This window comes from Thermobia domestica, chromosome 8 (assembly GCF_964235325.1).
Source record: "Thermobia domestica chromosome 8, izTheDome1.hap1.1, whole genome shotgun sequence".
NCBI classification, from domain to species: Eukaryota; Metazoa; Arthropoda; class Insecta; order Zygentoma; family Lepismatidae; genus Thermobia; species Thermobia domestica.
Window position 1 is genome coordinate 200,240,121 of NC_137461.1, and position 15,995 is coordinate 200,256,115.

Sequence of the window (15,995 nt, forward strand, 5' to 3'; positions counted from 1 at the left end):
AACATCTCAACAATATAACATATGTCATTTTTATATATATTATATTGTTGAGCACTCTTCCTAACTGCTATATATTTCAAGCTGTATCTCCGAAACTTCTGAACATATTTTAATGAAATAAAGCTCAAATTGAAGAACAGTACACTCTTTCTGACATGAATGCAAGCAGAGCCCCCTACCGTAAATGGAAAGTTATGTTGTGTATATCATATCTTGCACTGTTTTATTCTTTTTACAGAACATAACACATTTCATTCCATGATATGTCTCATTGCCTCATAACAATATGGCTGACGAATGACAACCGAGGAAAAAGAACATGTACCGTTGAGATTTGCATACAGGGCACTTGCTAATTGATGCAATTTCTTCATTTTTTGAAAAAAAAAATAATAATTGTTATACTACGGTTTTGAATTTTGCTTCACCCTGTATATTTTTTTTTCATACATCAACCAAATATACTAACTAAGTGTTGCAAACATCATAAAGGAGAAAGAAATCCTATACATTACAAGAAACAGGTTTAAAAAATGAAGTTAGTACCTGTTGTTATATATGGAGCAATGGAACCCTTGCAGTATTGATGAGACCACGTATCACTCATCCTAAGTAGAAAACGTACGTCTTTAACCACAAATTTCTTCAATTTTCTTCAAAACTATACTAGTTGGTATAAATATGTTGTTAGGCAACATCTCAACAATATAGCATATGTCATTTTTATATATATTATATTGTTGAGCACTCTTCCTAACTGCTATATATTTCAGGCTATATCTCCGAAACTTCTGAACATATTTTAATGCAATAAAGCTCAAATTGAAGAGTTTACACTCTTTCTGATAGGAATGCAAGCAGAGCCCCCTACCGTAAACGGAAAGTTATGTTGTGTATATCATATCTTGCACTGTTTTATTCTTTTTACAGAACATAACACATTTCATTCCATGATATGTCTCATTGCCTCATAACAATATGGCTGACGAATGACAACCGAGGAAAAAGAACATGTACCGTTCAGATTTGCATACAGGGCACTCGCTAATTGGTGCAATTTCTTCATTTTTTTAAAAAAAAAATAATTGTTATACTACGGTTTTGAATTTTGCTTCACCCTGTATATTTTTTTCATACAACAACCAAATATACTAACTAAGTGTTGCAAACATCATAAAGGAGAAAGAAAACCTATACATTACAAGAAAAAGGTTTAAAAAATGAAGTTAGTACCTGTAGTTATTTATGGAGCAATGGAACCCTTGCAGTATTGATGAGACCACGTATCACTCATCCTAAATAGAAAACGTACGTCTTTAACCACAAATTTCTTCAATTTTCTTCAAAACTATACTAGTTGGTATAAATATGTTGTTAGGCAACATCTCAACAATATAACATATGTCATTTTTATATATATTATATTGTTGAGCACTCTTCCTAACTGCTATATATTTCAAGCTGTATCTCCGAAACTTCTGAACATATTTTAATGAAATAAAGCTCAAATTGAAGAACAGTACACTCTTTCTGACATGAATGCAAGCAGAGCCCCCTACCGTAAATCGAAAGTTATGTTGTGTATATCATATCTTGCACTGTTTTATTCTTTTTACAGAACATAACACATTTCATTCCATGATATGTCTCATTGCCTCATAACAATATGGCTGACGAATGACAACCGAGGAAAAAGAACATGTACCGTTCAGATTTGCATACAGGGCACTTGCTAATTGGTGCAATTTCTTCATTTTTTGAAAAAAAAGTAATAATTGTTATACTACGGTTTTGAATTTTGCTTCACCCTGTATATTTTTTTTTTCATACAGCAACCAAATATACTAACTAAGTGTTGCAAACATCATAAAGGAGAAAGAAATCCTATACATTACAAGAAAAAGGTTTAAAAAATGAAGTTAGTACCTGTTGTTATATATGGAGCAATGGAACCCTTGCAGTATTGATGAGACCACGTATCACTCATCCTAAGTAGAAAACGTACGTCTTTAACCACAAATTTCTTCAATTTTCTTCAAAACTATACTAGTTGGTATAAATATGTTGTTAGGCAACATCTCAACAATATAACATATGTCATTTTTATATATATTATATTGTTGAGCACTCTTCCTAACTGCTATATATTTCAAGCTGTATCTCCGAAACTTCTGAACATATTTTAATGAAATAAAGCTCAAATTGAAGAACAGTACACTCTTTCTGACATGAATGCAAGCAGAGCCCCCTACCGTAAATGGAAAGTTATGTTGTGTATATCATATCTTGCACTGTTTTATTCTTTTTACAGAACATAACACATTTCATTCCATGATATGTCTCATTGCCTCATAACAATATGGCTGACGAATGACAACCGAGGAAAAAGAACATGTACCGTTCAGATTTGCATACAGGGCACTTGCTAATTGGTGCAATTTCTTCATTTTTTGAAAAAAAAATAATAATTGTTATACTATTGTTTTGAATTTTGCTTCACCCTGTATATTTTTTTTCATACAGCAACCAAATATACTAACTAAGTGTTGCAAACATCATAAAGGAGAAAGAAATCCTATACATTACAAGAAAAAGGTTTAAAAAATGAAGTTAGTACCTGTAGTTATATATGGAGCAATGGAACCCTTGCAGTATTGATGAGACCACGTATCACTCATCCTAAGTAGAAAACGTACGTCTTTAACCACAAATTTCTTCAATTTTCTTCAAAACTATACTAGTTGGTATAAATATGTTGTTAGGCAACATCTCAACAATATAACATATGTCATTTTTATATATATTATATTGTTGAGCACTCTTCCTAACTGCTATATATTTCAGGCTATATCTCCGAAACTTCTGAACATATTTTAATGCAATAAAGCTCAAATTGAAGAGTTTACACTCTTTCTGATAGGAATGCAAGCAGAGCCCCCTACCGTAAACGGAAAGTTATGTTGTGTATATCATATCTTGCACTGTTTTATTCTTTTTACAGAACATAACACATTTCATTCCATGATATGTCTCATTGCCTCATAACAATATGACTGACGAAGGACAACCGAGGAAAAAGAACATGTACCGTTCAGATTTGCATACAGGGCACTCGCTAATTGGTGCAATTTCTTCATTTTTTGAAAAAAAATAATAATTGTTATACTACGGTTTTGAATTTTGCTTCACCCTGTATATTTTTTTCATACAGCAACCAAATATACTAACTAAGTGTTGGAAACATCATAAAGGAGAAAGAAATCCTATACATTACAAGAAAAAGGTTTAAAAAATGAAGTTAGTACCTTTTGTTATATATGGAGCAATGGAACCCTTGCAGTATTGATGAGACCACGTATCACTCATCCTAAGTAGAAAACGTACGTCTTTAACCACAAATTTCTTCAATTTTCTTCAAAACTATACTAGTTGGTATAAATATGTTGTTAGGCAACATCTCAACAATATAACATATGTCATTTTTATATATATTATATTGTTGAGCACTCTTCCTAACTGCTATATATTTCAAGCTGTATCTCCGAAACTTCTGAACATATTTTAATGAAATAAAGCTCAAATTGAAGAACAGTACACTCTTTCTGACATGAATGCAAGCAGAGCCCCCTACCGTAAATGGAAAGTTATGTTGTGTATATCATATCTTGCACTGTTTTATTCTTTTTACAGAACATAACACATTTCATTCCATGATATGTCTCATTGCCTCATAACAATATGGCTGACGAATGACAACCGAGGAAAAAGAACATGTACCGTTCAGATTTGCAAACAGGGCACTCGCTAATTGGTGCAATTTCTTCATTTTTTAAAAAAAAAAATAATTGTTATACTACGGTTTTGAATTTTGCTTCACCCTGTATATTTTTTTCATACAACAACCAAATATACTAACTAAGTGTTGCAAACATCATAAAGGAGAAAGAAAACCTATACATTACAAGAAAAAGGTTTAAAAAATGAAGTTAGTACCTGTAGTTATTTATGGAGCAATGGAACCCTTGCAGTATTGATGAGACCACGTATCACTCATCCTAAGTAGAAAACGTACGTCTTTAACCACAAATTTCTTCAATTTTCTTCAAAACTATACTAGTTGGTATAAATATGTTGTTAGGCAACATCTCAACAATATAACATATGTCATTTTTATATATATTATATTGTTGAGCACTCTTCCTAACTGCTATATATTTCAAGCTGTATCTCCGAAACTTCTGAACATATTTTAATGAAATAAAGCTCAAATTGAAGAACAGTACACACTTTCTGACATGAATGCAAGCAGAGCCCCCTACCGTAAATGGAAAGTTATGTTGTGTATATCATATCTTGCACTGTTTTATTCTTTTTACAGAACATAACACATTTCATTCCATGATATGTCTCATTGCCTCAAAACAATATGGCTGACGAATGACAACCGAGGAAAAAGAACATGTACCGTTCAGATTTGCATACAGGGCACTTGCTAATTGGTGCAATTTCTTCATTTTTTGAAAAAAAAAATAATAATTGTTATACTACGGTTTTGAATTTTGCTTCACCCTGTATATTTTTTTCATACAGCAACCAAATATACTAACTAAGTGTTGGAAACATCATAAAGGAGAAAGAAATCCTATACATTACAAGAAAAAGGTTTAAAAAATGAAGTTAGTACCTTTTGTTATATATGGAGCAATGGTACCCTTGCAGTATTGATGAGACCACGTATCACTCATCCTAAGTAGAAAACGTACGTCTTTAACCACAAATTTCTTCAATTTTCTTCAAAACTATACTAGTTGGTATAAATATGTTGTTAGGCAACATCTCAACAATATAACATATGTCATTTTTATATATATTATATTGTTGAGCACTCTTCCTAACTGCTATATATTTCAAGCTGTATCTCCGAAACTTCTGAACATATTTTAATGAAATAAAGCTCAAATTGAAGAACAGTACACTCTTTCTGACATGAATGCAAGCTGAGCCCCCTACCGTAAATCGAAAGTTATGTTGTGTATATCATATCTTGCACTGTTTTATTCTTTTTACAGAACATAACACATTTCATTCCATGATATGTCTCATTGCCTCAAAACAATATGGCTGACGAATGACAACCGAGGAAAAAGAACATGTACCGTTCAGATTTGCATACAGGGCACTTGCTAATTGGTGCAATTTCTTCATTTTTTGAAAAAAAAGTAATAATTGTTATACTACGGTTTTGAATTTTGCTTCACCCTGTATATTTTTTTTTTCATACAGCAACCAAATATACTAACTAAGTGTTGCAAACATCATAAAGGAGAAAGAAATCCTATACATTACAAGAAAAAGGTTTAAAAAATGAAGTTAGTACCTGTTGTTATATATGGAGCAATGGAACCCTTGCAGTATTGATGAGACCACGTATCACTCATCCTAAGTAGAAAACGTACGTCTTTAACCACAAATTTCTTCAATTTTCTTCAAAACTATACTAGTTGGTATAAATATGTTGTTAGGCAACATCTCAACAATATAACATATGTCATTTTTATATATATTATATTGTTGAGCACTCTTCCTAACTGCTATATATTTCAAGCTGTATCTCCGAAACTTCTGAACATATTTTAATGAAATAAAGCTCAAATTGAAGAACAGTACACTCTTTCTGACATGAATGCAAGCAGAGCCCCCTACCGTAAATGGAAAGTTATGTTGTGTATATCATATCTTGCACTGTTTTATTCTTTTTACAGAACATAACACATTTCATTCCATGATATGTCTCATTGCCTCATAACAATATGGCTGACGAATGACAACCGAGGAAAAAGAACATGTACCGTTCAGATTTGCATACAGGGCACTTGCTAATTGGTGCAATTTCTTCATTTTTTGAAAAAAAAATAATAATTGTTATACTATTGTTTTGAATTTTGCTTCACCCTGTATATTTTTTTTTCATACAGCAACCAAATATACTAACTAAGTGTTGCAAACATCATAAAGGAGAAAGAAATCCTATACATTACAAGAAAAAGGTTTAAAAAATGAAGTTAGTACCTGTAGTTATATATGGAGCAATGGAACCCTTGCAGTATTGATGAGACCACGTATCACTCATCCTAAGTAGAAAACGTACGTCTTTAACCACAAATTTCTTCAATTTTCTTCAAAACTATACTAGTTGGTATAAATATGTTGTTAGGCAACATCTCAACAATATAACATATGTCATTTTTATATATATTATATTGTTGAGCACTCTTCCTAACTGCTATATATTTCAGGCTATATCTCCGAAACTTCTGAACATATTTTAATGCAATAAAGCTCAAATTGAAGAGTTTACACTCTTTCTGATAGGAATGCAAGCAGAGCCCCCTACCGTAAACGGAAAGTTATGTTGTGTATATCATATCTTGCACTGTTTTATTCTTTTTACAGAACATAACACATTTCATTCCATGATATGTCTCATTGCCTCATAACAATATGACTGACGAAGGACAACCGAGGAAAAAGAACATGTACCGTTCAGATTTGCATACAGGGCACTCGCTAATTGGTGCAATTTCTTCATTTTTTGAAAAAAAATAATAATTGTTATACTACGGTTTTGAATTTTGCTTCACCCTGTATATTTTTTTCATACAGCAACCAAATATACTAACTAAGTGTTGGAAACATCATAAAGGAGAAAGAAATCCTATACATTACAAGAAAAAGGTTTAAAAAATGAAGTTAGTACCTTTTGTTATATATGGAGCAATGGAACCCTTGCAGTATTGATGAGACCACGTATCACTCATCCTAAGTAGAAAACGTACGTCTTTAACCACAAATTTCTTCAATTTTCTTCAAAACTATACTAGTTGGTATAAATATGTTGTTAGGCAACATCTCAACAATATAACATATGTCATTTTTATATATATTATATTGTTGAGCACTCTTCCTAACTGCTATATATTTCAAGCTGTATCTCCGAAACTTCTGAACATATTTTAATGAAATAAAGCTCAAATTGAAGAACAGTACACTCTTTCTGACATGAATGCAAGCAGAGCCCCCTACCGTAAATGGAAAGTTATGTTGTGTATATCATATCTTGCACTGTTTTATTCTTTTTACAGAACATAACACATTTCATTCCATGATATGTCTCATTGCCTCATAACAATATGGCTGACGAATGACAACCGAGGAAAAAGAACATGTACCGTTCAGATTTGCAAACAGGGCACTCGCTAATTGGTGCAATTTCTTCATTTTTTAAAAAAAAAAATAATTGTTATACTACGGTTTTGAATTTTGCTTCACCCTGTATATTTTTTTCATACAACAACCAAATATACTAACTAAGTGTTGCAAACATCATAAAGGAGAAAGAAAACCTATACATTACAAGAAAAAGGTTTAAAAAATGAAGTTAGTACCTGTAGTTATTTATGGAGCAATGGAACCCTTGCAGTATTGATGAGACCACGTATCACTCATCCTAAGTAGAAAACGTACGTCTTTAACCACAAATTTCTTCAATTTTCTTCAAAACTATACTAGTTGGTATAAATATGTTGTTAGGCAACATCTCAACAATATAACATATGTCATTTTTATATATATTATATTGTTGAGCACTCTTCCTAACTGCTATATATTTCAAGCTGTATCTCCGAAACTTCTGAACATATTTTAATGAAATAAAGCTCAAATTGAAGAACAGTACACACTTTCTGACATGAATGCAAGCAGAGCCCCCTACCGTAAATGGAAAGTTATGTTGTGTATATCATATCTTGCACTGTTTTATTCTTTTTACAGAACATAACACATTTCATTCCATGATATGTCTCATTGCCTCAAAACAATATGGCTGACGAATGACAACCGAGGAAAAAGAACATGTACCGTTCAGATTTGCATACAGGGCACTTGCTAATTGGTGCAATTTCTTCATTTTTTGAAAAAAAAAATAATAATTGTTATACTACGGTTTTGAATTTTGCTTCACCCTGTATATTTTTTTCATACAGCAACCAAATATACTAACTAAGTGTTGGAAACATCATAAAGGAGAAAGAAATCCTATACATTACAAGAAAAAGGTTTAAAAAATGAAGTTAGTACCTTTTGTTATATATGGAGCAATGGTACCCTTGCAGTATTGATGAGACCACGTATCACTCATCCTAAGTAGAAAACGTACGTCTTTAACCACAAATTTCTTCAATTTTCTTCAAAACTATACTAGTTGGTATAAATATGTTGTTAGGCAACATCTCAACAATATAACATATGTCATTTTTATATATATTATATTGTTGAGCACTCTTCCTAACTGCTATATATTTCAAGCTGTATCTCCGAAACTTCTGAACATATTTTAATGAAATAAAGCTCAAATTGAAGAACAGTACACTCTTTCTGACATGAATGCAAGCTGAGCCCCCTACCGTAAATGGAAAGTTATGTTGTGTATATCATATCTTGCACTGTTTTATTCTTTTTACAGAACATAACACATTTCATTCCATGATATGTCTCATTGCCTCATAACAATATGGCTGACGAATGACAACCGAGGAAAAAGAACATGTACCGTTGAGATTTGCATACAGGGCACTTGCTAATTGATGCAATTTCTTCATTTCTTGAAAAAAAAAATAATAATTGTTATACTACGGTTTTGAATTTTGCTTCACCCTGTATATTTTTTTTTCATACAGCAACCAAATATACTAACTAAGTGTTGCAAACATCATAAAGGAGAAAGAAATCCTATACATTACAAGAAAAAGGTTTAAAAAATGAAGTTAGTACCTGTTGTTATATATGGAGCAATGGAACCCTTGCAGTATTGATGAGACCACGTATCACTCATCCTAAGTAGAAAACGTACGTCTTTAACCACAAATTTCTTCAATTTTCTTCAAAACTATACTAGTTGGTATAAATATGTTGTTAGGCAACATCTCAACAATATAGCATATGTCATTTTTATATATATTATATTGTTGAGCACTCTTCCTAACTGCTATATATTTCAGGCTATATCTCCGAAACTTCTGAACATATTTTAATGCAATAAAGCTCAAATTGAAGAGTTTACACTCTTTCTGATAGGAATGCAAGCAGAGCCCCCTACCGTAAACGGAAAGTTATGTTGTGTATATCATATCTTGCACTGTTTTATTCTTTTTACAGAACATAACACATTTCATTCCATGATATGTCTCATTGCCTCATAACAATATGGCTGACGAATGACAACCGAGGAAAAAGAACATGTACCGTTCAGATTTGCATACAGGGCACTCGCTAATTGGTGCAATTTCTTCATTTTTTTTAAAAAAAATAATTGTTATACTACGGTTTTGAATTTTGCTTCACCCTGTATATTTTTTTCATACAACAACCAAATATACTAACTAAGTGTTGCAAACATCATAAAGGAGAAAGAAAACCTATACATTACAAGAAAAAGGTTTAAAAAATGAAGTTAGTACCTGTAGTTATTTATGGAGCAATGGAACCCTTGCAGTATTGATGAGACCACGTATCACTCATCCTAAGTAGAAAACGTACGTCTTTAACCACAAATTTCTTCAATTTTCTTCAAAACTATACTAGTTGGTATAAATATGTTGTTAGGCAACATCTCAACAATATAACATATGTCATTTTTATATATATTATATTGTTGAGCACTCTTCCTAACTGCTATATATTTCAAGCTGTATCTCCGAAACTTCTGAACATATTTTAATGAAATAAAGCTCAAATTGAAGAACAGTACACACTTTCTGACATGAATGCAAGCAGAGCCCCCTACCGTAAATGGAAAGTTATGTTGTGTATATCATATCTTGCACTGTTTTATTCTTTTTACAGAACATAACACATTTCATTCCATGATATGTCTCATTGCCTCATAACAATATGGCTGACGAATGACAACCGAGGAAAAAGAACATGTACCGTTCAGATTTGCATACAGGGCACTTGCTAATTGGTGCAATTTCTTCATTTTTTGAAAAAAAAAATAATAATTGTTATACTACGGTTTTGAATTTTGCTTCACCCTGTATATTTTTTTTCATACAGCAACCAAATATACTAACTAAGTGTTGGAAACATCATAAAGGAGAAAGAAAACCTATACATTACAAGAAAAAGGTTTAAAAAATGAAGTTAGTACCTTTTGTTATATATGGAGCAATGGAACCCTTGCAGTATTGATGAGACCACGTATCACTCATCCTAAGTAGAAAACGTACGTCTTTAACCACAAATTTCTTCAATTTTCTTCAAAACTATACTAGTTGGTATAAATATGTTGTTAGGCAACATCTCAACAATATAACATATGTCATTTTTATATATATTATATTGTTGAGCACTCTTCCTAACTGCTATATATTTCAAGCTGTATCTCCGAAACTTCTGAACATATTTTAATGAAATAAAGCTCAAATTGAAGAACAGTACACTCTTTCTGACATGAATGCAAGCAGAGCCCCCTACCGTAAATGGAAAGTTATGTTGTGTATATCATATCTTGCACTGTTTTATTCTTTTTACAGAACATAACACATTTCATTCCATGATATGTCTCATTGCCTCATAACAATATGGCTGACGAATGACAACCGAGGAAAAAGAACATGTACCGTTGAGATTTGCATACAGGGCACTTGCTAATTGATGCAATTTCTTCATTTTTTGAAAAAAAAAATAATAATTGTTATACTACGGTTTTGAATTTTGCTTCACCCTGTATATTTCTTTTTCATACAGCAACCAAATATACTAACTAAGTGTTGCAAACATCATAAAGGAGAAAGAAATCCTATACATTACAAGAAAAAGGTTTAAAAAATGAAGTTAGTACCTGTTGTTATATATGGAGCAATGGAACCCTTGCAGTATTGATGAGACCACGTATCACTCATCCTAAGTAGAAAACGTACGTCTTTAACCACAAATTTCTTCAATTTTCTTCAAAACTATACTAGTTGGTATAAATATGTTGTTAGGCAACATCTCAACAATATAGCATATGTCATTTTTATATATATTATATTGTTGAGCACTCTTCCTAACTGCTATATATTTCAGGCTATATCTCCGAAACTTCTGAACATATTTTAACGCAATAAAGCTCAAATTGAAGAGTTTACACTCTTTCTGATAGGAATGCAAGCAGAGCCCCCTACAGTAAACGGAAAGTTATGTTGTGTATATCATATCTTGCACTGTTTTATTCTTTTTACAGAACATAACACATTTCATTCCATGATATGTCTCATTGCCTCATAACAATATGGCTGACGAATGACAACCGAGGAAAAAGAACATGTACCGTTCAGATTTGCATACAGGGCACTCGCTAATTGGTGCAATTTCTTCATTTTTTTAAAAAAAAATAATTGTTATACTACGGTTTTGAATTTTGCTTCACCCTGTATATTTTTTTTTCATACAACAACCAAATATACTAACTAAGTGTTGCAAACATCATAAAGGAGAAAGAAAACCTATACATTACAAGAAAAAGGTTTAAAAAATGAAGTTAGTACCTGTAGTTATTTATGGAGCAATGGAACCCTTGCAGTATTGATGAGACCACGTATCACTCATCCTAAGTAGAAAACGTACGTCTTTAACCACAAATTTCTTCAATTTTCTTCAAAACTATACTAGTTGGTATAAATATGTTGTTAGGCAACATCTCAACAATATAACATATGTCATTTTTATATATATTATATTGTTGAGCACTCTTCCTAACTGCTATATATTTCAAGCTGTATCTCCGAAACTTCTGAACATATTTTAATGAAATAAAGCTCAAATTGAAGAACAGTACACACTTTCTGACATGAATGCAAGCAGAGCCCCCTACCGTAAATGGAAAGTTATGTTGTGTATATCATATCTTGCACTGTTTTATTCTTTTTACAGAACATAACACATTTCATTCCATGATATGTCTCATTGCCTCATAACAATATGGCTGACGAATGACAACCGAGGAAAAAGAACATGTACCGTTCAGATTTGCATACAGGGCACTTGCTAATTGGTGCAATTTCTTCATTTTTTGAAAAAAAAAATAATAATTGTTATACTACGGTTTTGAATTTTGCTTCACCCTGTATATTTTTTTTCATACAGCAACCAAATATACTAACTAAGTGTTGGAAACATCATAAAGGAGAAAGAAAACCTATACATTACAAGAAAAAGGTTTAAAAAATGAAGTTAGTACCTTTTGTTATATATGGTTCAATGGAACCCTTGCAGTATTGATGAGACCACGTATCACTCATCCTAAGTAGAAAACGTACGTCTTTAACCACAAATTTCTTCAATTTTCTTCAAAACTATACTAGTTGGTATAAATATGTTGTTAGGCAACATCTCAACAATATAACATGTCATTTTTATATATATTATATTGTTGAGCACTCTTCCTAACTGCTATATATTTCAGGCTATATCTCCGAAACTTCTGAACATATTTTAATGCAATAAAGCTCAAATTGAAGAGTTTACACTCTTTCTGATAGGAATGCAAGCAGAGCCCCCTACCGTAAACGGAAAGTTATGTTGTGTATATCATATCTTGCACTGTTTTATTCTTTTTACAGAACATAACACATTTCATTCCATGATATGTCTCATTGCCTCATAACAATATGGCTGACGAATGACAACCGAGGAAAAAGAACATGTACCGTTCAGATTTGCATACAGGGCACTCGCTAATTGGTGCAATTTCTTCATTTTTTGAAAAAAAAAATAATAATTGTTATACTACGGTTTTGAATTTTGCTTCACCCTGTATATTTTTTTATACAACAACCAAATATACTAACTAAGTGTTGCAAACATCATAAAGGAGAAAGAAAACCTATACATTACAAGAAAAAGGTTTAAAAAATGAAGTTAGTACCTGTAGTTATATATGGGGGAATGGAACCCTTGCAGTATTGATGAGACCACGTATCACTCATCCTAAGTAGAAAACGTACGTCTTTAACCACAAATTTCTTCAATTTTCTTCAAAACTATACTAGTTGGTATAAATATGTTGTTAGGCAACATCTCAACAATATAACATATGTCATTTTTATATATATTATATTGTTGAGCACTCTTCCTAACTGCTATATATTTCAAGCTGTATCTCCGAAACTTCTGAACATATTTTAATGAAATAAAGCTCAAATTGAAGAACAGTACACTCTTTCTGACATGAATGCAAGCAGAGCCCCCTACCGTAAATGGAAAGTTATGTTGTGTATATCATATCTTGCACTGTTTTATTCTTTTTACAGAACATAACACATTTCATTCCATGATATGTCTCATTGCCTCATAACAATATGGCTGACGAATGACAACCGAGGAAAAAGAACATGTACCGTTCAGATTTGCATACAGGGCACTTGCTAATTGGTGCAATTTCTTCATTTTTTGAAAAAAAAGTAATAATTGTTATACTACGGTTTTGAATTTTGCTTCACCCTGTATATTTTTTTTCATACAGCAACCAAATATACTAACTAAGTGTTGCAAACATCATAAAGGAGAAAGAAATCCTATACATTACAAGAAAAAGGTTTAAAAAATGAAGTTAGTACCTGTTGTTATATATGGAGCAATGGAACCCTTGCAGTATTGATGAGACCACGTATCACTCATCCTAAGTAGAAAACGTACGTCTTTAACCACAAATTTCTTCAATTTTCTTCAAAACTATACTAGTTGGTATAAATATGTTGTTAGGCAACATCTCAACAATATAACATATGTCATTTTTATATATATTATATTGTTGAGCACTCTTCCTAACTGCTATATATTTCAAGCTGTATCTCCGAAACTTCTGAACATATTTTAATGAAATAAAGCTCAAATTGAAGAACAGTACACTCTTTCTGACATGAATGCAAGCAGAGCCCCCTACCGTAAATGGAAAGTTATGTTGTGTATATCATATCTTGCACTGTTTTATTCTTTTTACAGAACATAACACATTTCATTCCATGATATGTCTCATTGCCTCATAACAATATGGCTGACGAATGACAACCGAGGAAAAAGAACATGTACCGTTGAGATTTGCATACAGGGCACTTGCTAATTGATGCAATTTCTTCATTTTTTGAAAAAAAAAATAATAATTGTTATACTACGGTTTTGAATTTTGCTTCACCCTGTATATTTCTTTTTCATACAGCAACCAAATATACTAACTAAGTGTTGCAAACATCATAAAGGAGAAAGAAATCCTATACATTACAAGAAAAAGGTTTAAAAAATGAAGTTAGTACCTGTTGTTATATATGGAGCAATGGAACCCTTGCAGTATTGATGAGACCACGTATCACTCATCCTAAGTAGAAAACGTACGTCTTTAACCACAAATTTCTTCAATTTTCTTCAAAACTATACTAGTTGGTATAAATATGTTGTTAGGCAACATCTCAACAATATAGCATATGTCATTTTTATATATATTATATTGTTGAGCACTCTTCCTAACTGCTATATATTTCAGGCTATATCTCCGAAACTTCTGAACATATTTTAACGCAATAAAGCTCAAATTGAAGAGTTTACACTCTTTCTGATAGGAATGCAAGCAGAGCCCCCTACAGTAAACGGAAAGTTATGTTGTGTATATCATATCTTGCACTGTTTTATTCTTTTTACAGAACATAACACATTTCATTCCATGATATGTCTCATTGCCTCATAACAATATGGCTGACGAATGACAACCGAGGAAAAAGAACATGTACCGTTCAGATTTGCATACAGGGCACTCGCTAATTGGTGCAATTTCTTCATTTTTTTTAAAAAAAAATAATTGTTATACTACGGTTTTGAATTTTGCTTCACCCTGTATATTTTTTTTTCATACAACAACCAAATATACTAACTAAGTGTTGCAAACATCATAAAGGAGAAAGAAAACCTATACATTACAAGAAAAAGGTTTAAAAAATGAAGTTAGTACCTGTAGTTATTTATGGAGCAATGGAACCCTTGCAGTATTGATGAGACCACGTATCACTCATCCTAAGTAGAAAACGTACGTCTTTAACCACAAATTTCTTCAATTTTCTTCAAAACTATACTAGTTGGTATAAATATGTTGTTAGGCAACATCTCAACAATATAACATATGTCATTTTTATATATATTATATTGTTGAGCACTCTTCCTAACTGCTATATATTTCAAGCTGTATCTCCGAAACTTCTGAACATATTTTAATGAAATAAAGCTCAAATTGAAGAACAGTACACACTTTCTGACATGAATGCAAGCAGAGCCCCCTACCGTAAATGGAAAGTTATGTTGTGTATATCATATCTTGCACTGTTTTATTCTTTTTACAGAACATAACACATTTCATTCCATGATATGTCTCATTGCCTCATAACAATATGGCTGACGAATGACAACCGAGGAAAAAGAACATGTACCGTTCAGATTTGCATACAGGGCACTTGCTAATTGGTGCAATTTCTTCATTTTTTGAAAAAAAAAATAATAATTGTTATACTACGGTTTTGAATTTTGCTTCACCCTGTATATTTTTTTTCATACAGCAACCAAATATACTAACTAAGTGTTGGAAACATCATAAAGGAGAAAGAAAACCTATACATTACAAGAAAAAGGTTTAAAAAATGAAGTTAGTACCTTTTGTTATATATGGTTCAATGGAACCCTTGCAGTATTGATGAGACCACGTATCACTCATCCTAAGTAGAAAACGTACGTCTTTAACCACAAATTTCTTCAATTTTCTTCAAAACTATACTAGTTGGTATAAATATGTTGTTAGGCAACATCTCAACAATATAACATGTCATTTTTATATATATTATATTGTTGAGCACTCTTCCTAACTGCTATATATTTCAGGCTATATCTCCGAAACTTCTGAACATATTTTAATGCAA